This window comes from Antechinus flavipes, chromosome 2, assembly GCF_016432865.1.
Source record: "Antechinus flavipes isolate AdamAnt ecotype Samford, QLD, Australia chromosome 2, AdamAnt_v2, whole genome shotgun sequence".
Lineage (NCBI taxonomy): Eukaryota > Metazoa > Chordata > Mammalia > Dasyuromorphia > Dasyuridae > Antechinus > Antechinus flavipes.
Window position 1 is genome coordinate 626,986,929 of NC_067399.1, and position 18,312 is coordinate 627,005,240.

At 38.1% G+C, this 18,312-nt stretch overlaps 1 protein-coding gene across 2 annotated transcripts in view; it reads right to left on the reverse strand.

Annotated features, from left to right (window-relative positions):
- TSPAN14 (tetraspanin 14) overlaps nt 1–18,312 on the reverse strand; it is a 91,101-nt gene that overhangs the window by 50,200 nt on the left and 22,589 nt on the right. Inside the window, exon 2 of one of the 2 annotated variants that reach the window (XM_051981972.1) lies at nt 4,669–4,745. The exons of the other annotated variant lie outside the window; for it this stretch is intronic. The gene's annotated coding sequence lies outside the window, so the exon portion shown is untranslated. The remainder of the gene's footprint in view (nt 1–4,668; nt 4,746–18,312) is intronic. 2 annotated transcript variants of the gene reach the window in all.

Below are 18,312 nucleotides of genomic sequence, written 5' to 3' on the forward strand. Positions count from 1 at the left end.
GAAGGGTTCAGTCAAAGTAGAGAGTATAGTTATCTCTCAAATGACAAATCAAAAGCATCCTGGATCACTAACCCTTTGAAGTAGTCTCCACAGATGTGCAAAAGATCACCTGTTCAGACACTGAAAGCCAGTTTGGAGAGAAGAAGGGAGAGAGAGAGGGAGGGAGGAAGGGAGGAAGGGAGGAAGGGAGGAAGGGAGGAAGGGAGAAAGGAAGGAAGGGAGGGAGAGAGGGAGGGAGAGAGGGAGGGAGGAAGGAAGAGAGGGAGGAAGGAAGGAAGGAAGGAAGGAAGGAAGGAAGGAAGGAAGGAAGGAAGGAAGGAAGGAAGGAAGGAAGGAAGGAAGGAAGAAAGGAAAGAACAGAAGGAGAGAGGAAGAGAGGAAAGGAAGGAAAGGAGGGAGGGAGGGAGGCAGAAGACAAATTACAATTTTCATCTAGCTTCCAACCTAGATGTTGTGATGGGGTAGGAGGAGAGACAAACAGGGAATTAAGGGAAAAAAGAAAGATCTATACTGGGGGAACTATAAGAAAAGGAACTATTACTGTAGTTTATCACTTTTCTATAGAAGTTTCAGAGAATCTCTTCCATTTGCCTCTAGGCAGGGGTGAAAAGAACACAAAGAAAGAATGGATCAGAGAAAATCAAAGCCCCCACTTACCCTGACCTAGTACCTTCCCCCTTGTATCCCTTCCTAGGCTCTCACCTAGAAAAATGGGATATATGTTTACCCAGGTTTTAATCAGGTTAAAATGAACACATGGGCCCTTGAAAGAGAAAAATAATCATTAAAAAAAAAAGGAAATTTACTGCATTAAGAATAGGCTGGGAGGGAGGCAAGAGTAGGAATATTACAAGTTGGAATATATGTTTTGGAATCTCGGGTCTTTCCCAGATTAGCTGGTCCAGCCAACTCATCCTCCTCTACTCCTTGCCTTACTGAGTCAGCCCCACCCTTCCCCATCCCTTTTTGAATAAAACTAAAAATTAAGGAGCGGTCTATCTTTCTGATTTTATCAACCAGATCTTTGGGGAGGGGAAATGGGAGAAGGAAACTGAAGGAACTTTGAATGAATATGATTCCAGACAGAATTTTTTTTTTGCCTGATCCAGGAAAAAAGAATAATAGGATAATAAGCAACCTGGCATCAAGATCTCCCAAAGTAAAACACTGTCTTTCTTTCCCTTTTTTTGAAATCAGCTGCCTGGATGAAGTTCACAAAGTTTGTTAGCTATTAAAGACAAGCTATTTCTTTAAAACACAAATACATTTTAAAATCTTCAGGAATAGATGAGAATGTTTACTCCTCTAGGGTGAGGACTATTTAAGCCTTGTCTTTCTATCCCCTATCTACTGGCATGAAGTCAGTGCTTAATAAATGTTTGTTGAATTGATAAAAAATAAAATAAAATAAAAATAAAAAGCTCCTTACCCTATAGCTGTCAAAAGCAACTTCCAAGAAAAAAAGAAAATTATGGCTAATAATCCATTCCTGTCTGCCCAGATTGAGCAGTCCTCAGAATTAAGAAACTATCTGCTTTTAAAACTACAGCATCTTACCTGGAAGACTTTCTCTTCTAATCCATGGCATTTGTTGTCCTCTCACAACTAATGCCAAGGTTTCTGAGTCCTGAAATTTTTCAATTCTACACAATTCCATGGCCAAGCTTCCCCGCCCTCCTTCCTACCTCCACTCCCCAACACACACACATACACACACACACTCTCTTGGCCTCCAATCACTGTGGATGATTCACCAGGAAATCTCTTCCAATTCAGGAGTAGGGCAATTCCAAGGCAGTCCCAGTGAGTCATGGCCCAGTAAAATTATCAACTGCTTCTGGGTTTTTGATTATTAGTAATCCCTGGCGAGTTGGAATTAGAATGGGCAGGGCAGCCCACTACAGGCTTCATTCAATCCCAGACAAACTTTCCAAAAGTCAAATGAATAAATGACCTCTCTTCTATCAAAATGGAATAGTTTCCAAGGCCAAGTCAGAACACAGATAGCATCTCTTCAGGAGGAAATAGAGAACTGGATCTGGAGTCAGAAGTGGGATCTAAGATTAAAACCTACAGTCACTTCAGTTAGTTTCCTTAGTTTGAAGGGCTGGACCAAGGGGTCTCTAAGGTCCCTCCTACCAGATTTAAATTTTTATGAATTTGACAAATTTGATGCTTCTGGAAAAAATGTATTTCTACAAACAGAATCATCTGAATGTTAAACCTAATTTTTATATGCCCAATTTTGTCACAGTGGGGCGTACAAGATATCCCATAAATGTTAGTACAGTTTTAAGCCATTTAAGCTATTTTTTAAAATTAAGTTTTTTTTAAAACTGAAAACTACACTAAGACTTTTGGGACACCCTGTACATAAAAGAGAAAAGCATTATCAGACAATATGATTGGAAAATTTAGAACCTTACTGCTAAAAGAGACTTTGTAAACCATTTAACCTCAACCTCCTATCCCAAATTGGAAGATGTTCTAGATTATCTTTTGATAAATGACCCACCTACATTTCCTGAATACTTCTAGTTATGGGGAATTAACTACCCACTCCCTTAATGAAGCATCTAAATTCTTTCTTGTATTGAGTCACCAAGTAGATTCAGAATAGAGTTTACATAATTATACATGTAGGTCTAGGAAAAGGACTTTAAGAAGATCAAAATCCAATTCTCCTCATTTTGCAGTTAAGACACTGAGGCACAAAGAGTTCCTCATTCTTCTTATCAAGGGAAAAACAGGAATTGAACTCAGGTTTTCTTAACTCCAAATCCAAATCACTTTTTATTATGCTACTCTGCCTCAAATCTCCCTCCCAATATTTTTACCTATATTTTGGTACTGACACTAAGCAAATCCCTCTGCCACATGAGGGCTCTTCAGGGATTTGAAGACAATTTTAGTACTGTTTTTTAGAACCAAACATTTATACCAAAATAAGGCCAAAATGGATACATGATTTAGACATAAAGTGAGATATCATAAGCAAATTAGGGGAGCATGGAATGGTTTACTTGTCAGATTTATGGATAAGGGAAGAGTTTATAAATAAGAGTTCATGATCAAGTAAGAGCTAGTGAGCATTATGGGATGGAAAATGGCTAATTCTGATTATGTTAAATTTAAAAGGATTTTGCACAAACAAAACCAATGAAGCTAAGACTGAAAGGAAAGTCAAAATGCAGAGGAAGAGAGGAGAAAGGGGTAATCTTAACATTAAATTTCTCTAAGGCCTGGTTTCTCAAATTTATAATACATTGCCCAATTGAGATATGGGTATGAAGAGTTTTTTAAAAAATATTATAAGTCCCTGTTACTTAGAAAAATACAAATTAAAACAACTTCAATATAGCCCCTCACATTTGATTGGCTAATATGACAGAAAAAAAAATGACAAATGATGGAGGGGATGTGGGAAAATAGGGACATTGATAATGGAGTTGTGAACTTATAAATGATGAATGCTTTCAGAAAAACCTGGGAAGACTTACATGAACTGAGGCAAAATGAAGAGAATAGAATCAAGAGAACTTTATACACAACTCCAATACCATACAATGGATCAACTGTGAATGCCTTACCTATTTTTTGCATCTAAGACAATTCTGAAAGACTTATGATGAAAAATCCTATCCATCTACAGAGAAATAACTCATGGCATCTGAATGGGAATCAAAGCACACTTTTTTAAAAATTATTTTACTTTATTTTTATTGGTCTTTTCTTGGTGTTTTCTTTCTCAATAATATTAATATAGAAATACTCTACATGACAATACATATAAATAGAAATTTAATAAATACATATATAATAAATAAATAAATATTAAATTGGTTGCCGCCTCAAAGAAGGAGTGAGAGAATTCAGAATTCAACATTAAAAAAAAAAAAAAAGAATGTTAACTATTAATTACACATAACTGGAAAAAGATTTTTTAAATTTCCATTCAACCATCTCCAATCATTAAACAAAAACTATTAAGGCCCCTATTGGGTGATCACTGTGCTAGATTGATAGGGAAAATACAAAGTTAAAATAAAATAGAGTCCATCCTGGTTCTCAGGGAGATTATGGCATAATAATTCAATTAAAGACATCAACAGAGGTAACTAATTACACACATATGAATTAACCCTTCTCCTATAATTTGGCAATATTCCTTAGCAAGACATCACCTATGAACCAGGCAGTAACATCATTCCATTTTAAGGGAAGTTCTACCCTTTCATTAAGTCAATCAATATAAACATTTATTGAGCACTTACAATGTACTGGATACCATGCTTAAGTACTGGGGATTATCAAAAAAGGCAGAAGGCAGTACCTGTTCTCAAGAAGCTCCCATCTAATGGGAGAGGGACTACGTGCAAACAATTACTTATAAACAATAAATACACAGAATAAAAATTGAGATAATCAACAGAGGGAAGGCACTAAAAGTATTAAAAGGGATTAGGAAAAACTTCCACTTAGAAGGTAGGATTTTAACTGGATTTTGAAGGAAGCCAGGGAAATCAAGAAGAAGAGATAAGGAAGAAGAAAATTCCAAGCATGGGGAATGTCTGGAGCTGGGACATGAGTAGCAGCAAGACCAGCACCCCTGCAGCTAGCTGTAAGAAGACCCTACCTAGCACTTGATTTCAAAGATCTAAGGTTTACCTCTTTTTGCTTTGTAGAACCTGGCAGTCTATTCACAATTCCACACTTCTGTAGTCGCTTGGAAGTCAAAGATCCTCCTAAAAAGATAAATTGAGTAATCCAATCACACATATTGGTTGGGATTTTTAAGGTAAATTCTTTCATTAGCACTCAAGTTTTTCTCAATTTCTGCCCCACCTATCAGTCACATGGAGGAATGGTATTTTCCCAGAGATAATATGCACTAGGCAGAAATGTTTAACACGTCTGGCCTACTTTTCTTGTCTCAAAAAAATCTGGCCTTCTTAATCAAAGATATCAACATCTAAAAATGACCTGTCTAGGATCACATAGTCAGTGTCAACTCATCTGCCTTCAAGAAGTGCCCTATTTCCTATGCCATGACTTTATCAAGCTAGAAGCAACTAGTACAATCAAATCCCAGAAAACCTGAGATCAAACTTAATACTCCTCAAAATGTATCACTTCCTTGTCTACTCTTCAAAGGTAAAAATAAAAACTCTGAATGAGAAAGTCAGAAGAACTGGATTCTAATCCAATCCATTCAATCAGTATTTAGTATATACCTACAGGTTCAAAGATCTATACCAAGAATTGAATATGCAAAAGCAAAATAAACAAAAAAAGCAACAACAACCAATCTTTGTTCTCAAACACTTTACAATCTATTAATATATAATCTTGCTATGACTTACAAATCACTTACTTTTTGAGGCCCTTAATTTTTTCATCTGAAAAGTCAGGCAAATGAACTACTTGGTCCTGTAAGGCAGTCCTATCAGCTAAAAAATTCTTGGAATACAATTATAAATTACAGTATCACTAAACAATAAAGAACTCAGTAACACTCAATTTTCAGGAATCCATCCAAATAAGCAATGATTAAAAACTGAATTCACAAGAATAATGAGAAAATATGGCCTTATGATGAAGAATGACTGGAACTCAGGAGAAAGTCTAAGACTAGATATACAGATCTCTTAGTCATCAGTATAAAGATTAAAATTAAAAATCATCTGCCAAATGAAGGAGTTAGAAGAGTTGCCCTCAAGAGAAAGGTGTCCTCCAGTTCTAAATCTGTTATTCAGCGATCCAATAGGATATGTCATCTAACTCCAGTATATCTCCTAAGACTTCTCCTGATCTCCCATACTCAAATCACTTCTTCTAAGACAACCAAAAAAGAATCCAAATCCAACTAATTAGCTTATCTTGGCAACATCACCACCAATTCAATGGTCAAGTAATTTTCGTCTTGCCTCTCAGCAAACTGAGCCTAAAGAGAGTTAGGGGGAAGAAAGGCTCAAAAAAGAAGTAGTTAAAGTATTTCACTAGTATAAGAAGTTACAGAAATAGATTTTTTAAATATTAAGAAATCTAGTCTAATAACGTTATTTTTCAGATGAGGCAACTGTGGCCCAGAGAACTGAAGCGACCTATTTAATATCACACTACTAAATAGCAGAGTAATCAAGACATTTCTTGATGTCCAGTATAGGTTTCTTACTATCATGCTACATTAATGCTAATGAAGGACTGGGATTTTTTTAATCCCTATTTTCTCTGGGCAGAAATATAACCGAAACTAAGAAAAAGCTGCCAAAGAGTCCTCAGAAACCTGTTTGACCAGAACCCAATCTACCATCACAGAACTGTTCAGAATGCCCTAGTTTCTAATAACATGCTGATTTTTAGTTTAATAAGAACACCAATGTAGGAGTGAAGGTATAAGGGTGACTGGTGTACACTGGATACCTAGTCCAGTTACAACAGATGGTATTCCAGCAGAAACAGCTACCATGAATTATATCTTATCTTAAAGCGTATCTTATATCTGGCTAAATTCCAAGTAATTCAAATGGCATAAACCTAGGTATGGCTATGGTGCAAGACTATATGGTGCCTTGGGGCATTTCAAGACCTGATCTCCACAGGTATCATCCCCAAAGACTAACAAATGCCCAAGAGAAAACAGACTTGTTATTCTCCAAATATAGACAAGTCACTGTGAAAAGCTATTTTGCCTGACTATGCATATTTATATACAAAGATTTTGTTTTCAAATTGGGGGTGTATAGGAAAGAAGAACTCGAACAGAGAAAGAAAAATGGGAGCGGGAAGGAGAAAAGGAAGAGAAAATAGAGCAGAAAGAGACAAGATGAAAGATTGAGGGAGAGAAGAGGGTCAGGAAAGGGAAAGCAACAAAAAAATCACAAACAAGTTACATGTTGAATTTATCGTACAAATAAAGATTTCTCAAATATATCAAGATTTACAATTTCACATAGATATCAATCTTTTTTCTATTCTAATGGATATGGAAATGCCCATTTTATGTGATGCTTTTATGTTCAGAATATTAAAAATTAACTTTAAAAAAATAGTGGAAGGTTTCCAATGATATGACAGTCTCTGCTGTCTAAGAACATAAAGAGAGGGGGGGAAAAAAAGACTGGTTTACAATATACAGTTGAAAGGAAAAAAAAATTCCATGAACAGATTTTCAAAGTTCTTGCCTAATTAAGACAGTGGGCCACAGATTGTCATAAGAACATAATGTAATTTTCACAGCATGCTTTTTAAACAGGCCAGATTCCTTTATATCCTACTTAAGAATCTGCCAGAATCAATCTGCAAAGTGTGATGATTAAATGCCTATTATGCAAGTAGCCTAGTACAGCTGGATGTTTATTTCTGGCGATAATACTTTAAGTAGCTGTCCTTGCTCTCAAGGAGCTTTCTTTCTAGCTAGGAAGACACTCAAGAAAATTTAACTAATATACATGACTTTTAGGAACAAGGAACAATTCCTGAACAGCCCAGATGGCATGCCAGCATCCTCAGAATGAGAAAGAAAAGAAAGGAAAGCTAGTGATGGCAGATTGATAGCAAAATATTGAAAAAAGAAGCAAGAAGAGCATGACATTCTTGTTCTAAGCAGTGGTGCCAAATAAAAGCAGAAAGAAAATCCCAGCAGGTACCATACTGACTTAGAAAATCACAAATCAACATTATCTATAACATAATATATTTTTATTTATTTTGTTAAACATGTTCCAATTATATTTTTAATGTGGTCCAGTCCACTCCCAGTCATCTGACAACTGTTCTGGAGATAATTAAGTGCTCCAAGAATTCAAATTCTTTAAGCCATCATTCCTGCCTAGTGAAGCATAGGGAAGAGGATGGAGTGCTGAGTTCAAATCCAGTCTCACAAACTATGAGACCTTGGAGAATCCAATCTGTTTCCCAAATTTAAAATGCATATAATAACAGCACCCTTCTCCTAGGGGTGTTATCAAGAAGAAATGAGATCCTAAGTGCTTACTGCAGTGCCTGACACATAGTAGGCATTTAATTTAACATATGCTTGTTTCCTTCCTGCCTACTCCAGGTTTTTAACAGTTTTTGCATCTTTGCATCATGGGCCACTTTGACAATGGAGTGAAGCCTATGAAGCCCTTGTCAAAATGTTTCCAAATGCATAAGAGGAAATACACAAAGCTACAAATGAAATCAATTATAATGAAATACACATTCGAAATGTTAAAATATAAGAACAAATTCATGGATTTCAGATTCAGAACCTCTGGCCTAGTGCTTGACAACTTTTCATACTAAGATTTTTCATGATAAGATTTTTTTATTATAAATCTATTAGACCTTTATGCCTATAACTATCTAACAGAGTTGATTTAGCGTTAATTCAATATGCTTTCTACCTTTTACTCTCAAGATATAGATTGGGGCAGAATGGGGATGATTTTCCATGAGCTTGCTACAATTTTTTTAATCAAGTGAAATCATGTATGTACCAGGTCTTTGCAAACTGTAAAGCCATATGCATCAGTTATTGTTATTATGACTAGAATTATTATTACAGGGACTGTTGATTTTACACAATAGCAGCTTTTTTTTTTTAAGTTTCAACTCTTTTTCTTAAGAGGAAACTCAAGATCAGCAATGAAACAAATCCTTGGGTAATAAGTCTTCCTTCCCATCTCTGGACAGGGACCTCTATGAACACATACTCTTGAAAAGAATTATTTAACGTGCGCTGTATTTTGGCCTATTTCTAAGTGACACACAAAAATGCCTGTAACAAATGCCTCTAAGAGTTAGGGTGCCTTTAAGAAGCAGCAGCTATAAAAAGCTTAAATTGTCAAGAAGGAAAAAAAAATAAAGAAAAATCAAATTTTTTTTAGCATATCAGGGGACAAAGGGGGGAAAAAATGTCAAGACCTAGGAGAAAATCAAAGCCATCTGACAAAAACTCTAAACTGTTAAACATTCCAGATTCTAAAATTAAGTCAAAAGGCTAAAAAGGACCTATCCTTTATATAAAGAGATGTCCCAGAAATGAACAATAAGGCAAGAAATGAGAGAATCAAATTAATCCTTTTTTTCCTACTGCAAAAATACATATAAGTTATAATTTTAAGAGGCATAGCATGGTGATGAGAGCTACTCTTGGAGTTAACAGATCCTGGATTCAAGGTCTGCCTCTCAAATGTACCAGCTTTGTAACATAGGATAAGTAACGTCATTTCTCAATCAATGCCCAAGACAGCTTCAGATCCACCTAGGAAGAAAAAAGGGCAACTTCACTCACCTACAAATTCTTTCTACCAATGAAATCATAGGTCCAGTTTGAATTTCTAATGTTCAGTAACTTGATTTGCAAGAACAGCTACTTAAGCAGCACCAAATGAAGAATTTCAAATGAAGCCTGCAAATTAGAAGGCTATATGCTTTTTGTCCTTCTCCTTCCAACACTTATTCCCATTACCTCCTTCTGAAAATCATCAGGGAAAACCCTGATTATTATTAAGGTAGATCAACTCAGCAATCCCTATCAGGAAAAATGGGACACAGTGGGTGAGTGCTAAGTCTCCTGCAGAGTAGTAACCCACAGGTTAGTTCAATAGGGAATAAAGTTATAAGAACCTTTGGCAGAAAAAAAAGGGGGGAGGGGGAGGGAGAAAGGGGAGGAACAGTAAATTCAAAGCAAGATTTGAGTTCCAGGGAAAAGACTTGTTTTATCCTATTAATCAATATGTAATCAAATCAATTCAATTCAATTCTAGGTCTCCTAGAAAGAGGACAAAAGCAAAATGATTGCCAAAACTTAAATATGTCTCTTTCTAAGTTTACAAATGAGAAATACAACTCTAGTTTGGCATGGGGAAAAACAAAAAACTCATGTTTTCTCTCCTCCCCCCTTCCCATTTTAATCCCCCCAACAACACACACACACACACACACACACACACACACACACACATCAACTTTAACTTAACCAAGTGTCAGTTAAAAGCTTTAGTAGAACAATGAAGAGAAAGGCACAGTAAGGATATAAGAAAGACTTGAGTTCAAAACCTTCTTAATTAGTAACTTTGTAACCCTGGCAAATCACTTAACATACCCTCAGCTTCAATTTTCTCATCAGTAAGAAGATAACAATAGCAACTATTTAAAGGATTGTAAGAAAAAAATTATATAATTGCTTTGCAAAACTTAAATCACTATATTATTTCAGAAAATAAAATAAAATAAAGCAAGATTCAAATAAATCCATCTGGCCTGTCCAAAAAGCATCATGGTCTCCAATTTTTAACACTTTCAAATTAATTCTTGTCTTGGAAGACTTAAGAACTGTGTGTCATCACCAGAGATAAATGTGAATTATCCAGAAGGTGAGTGATCAATTGGGCCTACCTATTAATAATAGCTGCAAAGGAGGCTCTGAAAAAATGAAAATATTCAGGTGAATCTAAAATCCTATCCATTTGGAAATTCCATCCAATGACACTTTACATCATCTATCCATTCACCTAAAATGCTATAAAGAAATATATATACTGTAATAATATTGCATCCCAAACAGACTCTGCTATGATGGGTCTTACACTGGCTCCTCATCTAATAAAAAAGACTTCCAGCAAGACTAATAATCTTGGGTTATCTCATTTCTTTTTTCCTCAAAAAGCTTGAAAAGAGTCTAGTGAATTGCTAAGATTTTTTGTTGATTCTATGCTGTGAAGTCAACTTCTTACCATAATTTTGGTGTGGGAGTCTGCCACCTAAAAAAGTGACATATAGAACGTTTTAAAGTGTATTCAAATTAACTCTGCCTTGGGATACTTAAGAATTTTCTAATTTCCCCAGAGAGAAGTACAGATTATCCCAAAGACAAAATGATTGGCCAACTGGGAGCAGCTAGATAACAGCAACAAAGGAGACTCTGAAAAGTATAATACAAATATTTAAGTGGATCTGAAATCCTATCCATTTGGAAATTCCCTCCACAGATGCAGAATGTTACCCATCTACACTAAACCCATCCATTAAACTTTTTGTCTAAGTTCTTCCTTCCTTTAGTTCCCCCCAAGAGATCCAATCAATAGACTTCTGGCCTTCCTCCCATTCTCACACCAAGGCAGTACAACAGGACACTCTAAGCTAATCACCTCTCTTCCCTCCCTCTCACCATGTGACCAGGCTATTTTCTCTTTCCATCATACATGCTTCTCTGAAGCCCCTTCTTCAAAATTCCTCATTGGTTTCATGATTTTTATTCCTTCTTCAAAGTTCCTCATTGGTTCTACGGCACAGTCTGTCCAGAAACTATCACAGTCTCTTAATTCTTGCACTTTTTAAAGCAAATTCAAATTAACTCTTTCTTGGGATACTTAAGAATTGTATGACATCACTAGAAATAAATTTGGATAATCCCAAAAGTGAATGGCCAACTAGACCCAACTATTAATAATAGCTGCAAAGGGGACTCTGAAAAATACAGTGCAAATATTCAAGTGGATCTAAAATCCTGTTCATTTGGAAATTCCATCCAATGACACTGAACATCATCCATTCATTTACAGCCACCGTGAATCACTGCCCTCTGGGCGATACCAGTTTGGTCTCAATGCCATAGAATAACACCATAGGAATATAAGTCTGAACCTGTGACAATAAAAAGTAAAACCAGAACACAGATATATGGCCATGAAGGCAAATGTCACCGTACAGCAACTCCAAGCAAAGGCTTTGACATGGGTAGCTGCAAATTCAAGTTATCAGAACAAAGGAGATGGCTTCATTGAAGTGGAAGGGGGATAAGATTCATCCCTGCCAGCCATGCAAAAAGGAAGAAAATTAGGGTTTCACTGAAGATTAGTTGAAACTCATCTCATTTCTAGGTGACATGACATTTGAACAATAACCAACCTTCCATAGGACAACTTTATCCTGCTTATGCAGACAAAAGGGAAGAAAAAAGGCAGAAACCATGGAGAATGGACACTACAGGCTGTGAGAACCACGTCCACAGTAGGAGAAAACAGCTTAAACACTCAACTTTCTGTGTAACAACTCCCACTCTCCAAGCCCATGCAATGAAATAGGCCAAAACAAAAAGGAATGTCACTGACTACTACAGTTGAGTGCAAACAAACAGGAATACTGATGGAACTTGAAGCCAGGAAGACCTACTTCAGACATTTGGAAACTGGATCGTTTGGGGCAAATTATTTACTTCCCTGTGCCTCAATTTCCTCATCTATAAAATGGGAATAATAATAGCACACATATCACAGGGTTGTTGTGACCAAAGATTCTAAGTAATTTTCTTTGCAAACTTTACACTATATAAATGCTAGTCAATATTTCTGATTTTGTCTCTGAATCCCTGGGCTCCCAGCATAGAACCTTGCACATAATAAATGTTTTTAAAATGCTTGCTGGATTGGAGTAGATAATATTATTTAAACTTAAAAAGGATAGAAATAGTTTTATACAGTCATTTTTTCAGTCGTGCCCAACTCTTCATGACCCCATTTGGGCAAAGATAATGATTTACCATTTCCTTCTCTAGATCATTTTACAGATGAAAAAACTGAGGTTAAACTGTTGAGAACCATGCCTAAGTGTGAAGGGGCCTATAGGTTCTCCAAAAGCCCCCACAGCTATGAATCATATCACTTAAAGGAATAACAAATCTTAGACGTTGCTTGTGAATAGAGAATGAAATAAATTGGAGGCAAGAGGGAAGAGGAGACAGGTCAGAGAATACAACTGCCTCTCAGTCTCCTTGTATGGTTATCATCCTCTCACATGAAGGAATCTGTTCTACTGATCAGAATTAGATCCCCAGCAGCCACTAGCCTATGGCTCCCATAATAGTAAACACAAGTTAAGTGACTTGCCCAGAATCACACAGCTAGTAAAGAAACTGAGGCAAGCACAAGTTAATTGACTTGCCCAGGATCACACAGCTAGTAAATCTGAGACCAGATCTGAACTAAGAGGAAAGCAAAAAAAAATTTTAAAGCGAAAAGAAAAAAAAAAAAAAAAACACTTTCTGCAACTCCAAGCAAATTTTTCATCTTAATCCCCTATCAGAACACCTTAACATGATCCAAATTTCCTTCTGCCTAGACAGAACCCCAAGAGTCATCATTATAAAAATGGGAGGGGAAAAAATGAGATTAAAAAGTAAAATTCCCCAGGAGAAGGAACTTTCAGACAAAGGGAGAACTCAGTTCCCCTAGCAATCAGAAGCTCAAGCCTGGAGGGGGTGAAGGGGAGGGGGAAGAGGGAGAGGGAGGAGGGCTGGAGGAGGAGGTTTTGTTGAGATCCTAGCACATTCAGGGCTGGCATTCCTTTGCAATCAGCCAGAAGATTTATGTCACAAGAGCTTCATTCAAGCTACGGCCCAGAGAAGGCCTTTATTGTGTTGGGGCGCAAGAACACAAGAGATCTGGTAACAAAGAGAAATGGCTCTCTCCCCATGCCACAGGCCCAGCCAGCCCGGCCTGAACAACTGCTGTCGTGGTTCTGCCTGCCAGCCGAGCCCTTTCTGGTAGAGAGGGGGACTTGAGTGGCTTTTAAATGGGGGACACAGCCCGCTGGGCGCCCAGGCACAAAGCAAGGATGGATGGCTAGAGAAAGAGAGCCACCGAGGGCACGCTTTTGGCCCCAGGCCAGGGGCTGCAGCTGAGCCCTGCAGCCGTGGCCGGGTACTCCATTGCCAAGATGCCAGCTGCTGTGTGCCAGCTCATTCAAAAGACAAGCCTCAGTCCCAAAGGGAAGCAGAAGATGGGGGCAGAAGGGGGAAGGTCTCAGGCTGATTTCCTTGAGGGGGTGAGGTGGGGGTGTTCACACTGGAGAAAGGGGTCCAACAAAAAGCAAGCTGAAGAAGGCAGATGGCAGGCAGGTGGTGGTGTTTCTCGTCTCCCCTCCTCCCCCTGCCCAGCTGGTAAACAGGGTCATGAGAAACTTTTGTCATCTGTCTCCACAGAGGTATTTGGTTCCTTGGTGGGGAGATGGGGGTGGAGAGGAGGCAGCACAAGGGAGGGATGCTGAACCAAACTTGGCACCCTCGGGAGAAGGAGCCCCCCAAGGCAAGCGGTGCAATGAACAGAAAAAGCAATCCGACAACATCCAGATTTCACTGACTGAGGCTTCTTTGGCTGCTGGGCCTAAGGAACACAAAGGCATCTAGTTTAAGAATCATTTTAATTCCATTTGGCGGGAAAATAAAATACAGTGACAGAATTTTTAATATTAGCTTTGTATTCTTTTGTTCTAAATTAATTTTAAACGTCCAGAACAAAAAGGATAAAACAAAAGAATTAAGACAAAAACAAAAAAGGGACCATTTTGGTTTTGGTTAAATTTAAGATGCTTTTTTAAAAGAAGCACACTGTACCTAGCAAATTCAGTTTCATATGCAATCCACTCATACTTTGTATACTGATAATGTCTCTTTTTGATGAAGGTTCTGGGGATAAATAATTTTTTTTAAGAAAAAAGAAATGTCACTTTAAAAGATTATGATAAAAGGATTAATTAGCTGAACTAAGAAGGTAAAAGGAGGGCTAAAGAAAATACCATAGTTCTTAAAACCAGACTCAATTTTTTTTAATGGCCACAAAGGCCTAAGAGTACTACAGCCCTCAAAAGCCCCAATCCACAAGAATAACTCCCACCAGGGCCAGGGCCCTCCTCCATCCACTCAAGCAGCTAATCTCAGGTCAAATCCCTAGATGGTAAGCATAACAATAAAAAAAAATCTCTGCATAACAAAAATTCCCAAGTCCCTGCCCCAGATTCCCCAGAGGACTTTGCATGCAGTAAAATTCCAGGACAACCAGAGGCTCTAGAACTGCAAGCCTCAACAGGTGGTTCTTGGGAGAGTAGGTTGGTTCTTAAATGACCTGGTAAGCTAATGCAGCAAAGGTAGTAAACATGGAATCAAGTCTGCAGTTTTCAAGTCCATATCGGCACAGAACAGGTTAAATAGGTTAATAAGTACTTCCTGAATCAAACAACTGCAATCCTATTTTCTCTGGCCAATGAGATTCATCCATAAGAATAACAGATTACCTATCTACACAAGAAGAGCAAAATACCATAAAAATCTGAAGGCCTGCTTTGCAGCTAGTTAAATTGCAAACTCCTAATAGCCTAAGTGAAAGGGTTTTGGGTCCAGACTTGTGGTTTCTTACATGTGGGGAATCCCCCACCCCCATCCCTAGTGTGACAAGATTCCTCCACAGATAGACAGATATATCAGCAGCTGCATGTAACTGATAGTCTTACTGATGATTTGTCTGGAGCAAGGGAGCTTAAGTAAGCCCTATCCACAATCCCCCATGTTATCTGTATCCCAGTCAGCAATGTGACCCCAGGGCCTTCCAGATTCTTAAACCAGTCCTTAATCCAGAAATCAGAAATACAGGCTCAAGAAAAGATATTTTGACTCATTTTACAGATGATGAAACTGAGACTCAGAACATGTCCAAGCTGACAGAGCTGGTAATATAATATCTTGTGGTCCCCTCATTTTAGGGGAGGAGGGTCTGTTCCAGCAATAAGTCAGTGATTCTAGATCTTCTGGCTTTGGAGTCTGCCTCAAAAAATTCCCACACCCAATATGTCTGATTCTGACCATCCCTCAGTCAGAAAGTTTCTGGCTTCAGGATAATCCCACAGATCAAACTCCTGAGACAATAGTGAATAAAACCACGCCACAATCCATTGCAGACTGATGATTTGGTCAGTAATAATCTGGTCAAGGAGAACCAAATTCCCAAGACTACTCCTTCCTACCTTTGAGCCATAGAATTAACATATCTATGATAAAAAGCTGGATAAAAGTGCCCCCTTGCTTCTCTTTCTCTACTAATTTCTTTTTAGAAATTCCAGCTTGCTCTGTAATGGCATTACTTACAATAAACTTTGCCCCTCGACTAGGAGACGGGTTCAAGCCTGCAAATTCTCCTTTTGAGTTACCTTGTGACACCGATCTGTGACCCAAACTTTTGGAGTCGCCTTTCCCAACCTCAACACTAGGACTGAAATCAAAGGCGATGGACTCCACATCCCCTGCCCTTTGTCCCATCCTACCATTATAACGCCAGGCTACATCTCATACAAATGCTTCACATCATGCGTCATCTCATGTTATCCTCAAAATCACCCCATCAAGTAAGCAATTCAAACATTACCATCCCCAGTTTTTACAGATGAGACCATTGGGCTCAGAGATTACTTGACTTTCTCAAAGTAATACTAATGCCTGAGATCCAAGTCCAAGATCCAAAAAAACCTGCAGAGAAAGTGGCGGCGGTCTTACAACTTCACTTAGAAAATCCATTTGGTCCAACTGCTTCTATTTTATATATAGCTAGCCAGTCAGGAAATACAGACTAGAATCAGTCCACAGTCTTATTCTGTCAAATAAATCTGCTTTTACAAATCCTGATGTATAAGAATAACACAACCTATGGATCAATCAGATCAATAAGGACATATTAGGTACCTATGATATTCTGGGGGGTGGGGAAGGAAAGAAGAGGTGAAATTAAGACAGTTCCTTCCTTCAAATGTTCGCCACAGTTCTCAGTTTCCATAATTATCCTGACCCAGTCCTGACTCAGTTTCCTGCTTCTCAAAGCTCAATCCTACAAAACCTCCCCTCCCTCTTTATCAGAGTATTTGATAAGCATAAAAGATTTTATGTTTTAGAACAGTGGTCCTCAAAGTGTAGTCCAAAGAATTGTTGGGGTCTCTGAAACCCTTTCAGAGGGTCTACAAATTCAAAATTATTTTTTATTTCTAATATAGTAAATAGCTATAAATATAACCCATGTGAACAAAAACTCTTTGAACAGATCCTCGATAGTTTTTTTTAACATGAAGATATTGAGAACAAAGGTTTGAGAACCACTGTTTTAGAATATCAGAATGCCTCTTCCCATTCCAAGCTTCCAGAATGTCAGATACCATCTTATCAAGCTGCCTCTCCCCATCTCCAGGGTTCCTCCCCCCATGCTTCCCCTCACCCTGTCAGAACCGGATTCTTAGAGTTCTGTTCCTGCTCTCAGCACCCTGACTCCCCCTGCTCTTCAATCCCCCTGAGTCTGAGCCATGTGTCTATAGGTCACTGAGAACTCTCATTGTTTGCTGGATTCTTGGAGACAACAGTCTCATCCAGCCCTGGGACCAAACCATGGATCCATTTGGTCCCAGTAAATCTCTCCCATTTAATTAATTATTAATTAATATTCAATATTAATTGAATCTCTAATCTAATCTCTATCCTGCCTCAGTTTCTCCAGTATTACACAAAGAGCTGCAATTTCCTTATTAGTTTGCAACTCGCTTCCTAAGGATGAAACACCTCCCCCTTTACTCTACTCCAAGATATCTCTGAACCCCAGATTATAGGTTTAACTCAAACTAACTCACTCTAAGAGCCTAAACAGCTTTGGAAATGAAAACCCTACCACATACATACTGATCACTAATCCTGAAGAATATCACAACTGGCCAACTGCATCTGAATGCTGAATGGAGACGATTTCACGTTCTGGGATGCCCCTGATTTGCCATCCTCACCATTATCCAAGGGCCACAGACTTCAGGTACTGGAAGACCATTTCAGTCCCATCAAGCATACAGTTACTTCTTCCACAAAGGTAGAATCTGGACCTTGACCTGTTGTAAGGATCTCAAGGCTGTCTGTTATTCACATGGCTAGTCCAATTTCTTCCCACCCTTTCATTACCACCAAAAAGAAGAATTCAATAAATGTTTACTGGGCATTTATGGGCCAAACTCATATTTGTTTGATTCATCACAGCATGGAAATAAGTCTGGATTCTCAAAGACCAATAACATAGCAGCTATAATAATAGCTAGCATTTATATAGCATTTGAAGGTTTGCAAAACACTTTACATGAGGCATCTCATAAATTCTGTCTTCATGCTCATGTTACAAATAACAAACTAATTCTGAGAGATTACCCAGGGTCACATAGTTTTAACTCATTAAATCTAAAAGTCTATTGACTACATTTAGTAATGGAAAGGGGAAAAAATTAACACATTCTCATGGGATTAAGACTCAAAAGTGCCTGACCTCTTGGATCCTGAGTTTTCTTCTCTAAAAAACTAGCACTACTCACTTATGGAACTGTTGTGAGAAAAGTACTTTACAAACCTAAGTCCTCTATAAACTTGGAAAGGCTTCAAGGGGTAGTCCAGAAACCAACTTCTCACCTCTTGTCTAAGGACTGCGTGGGATGGATGCTAGCCCCCCTTCCCCAAATTAACTAATCGGAGACATCTTCAGG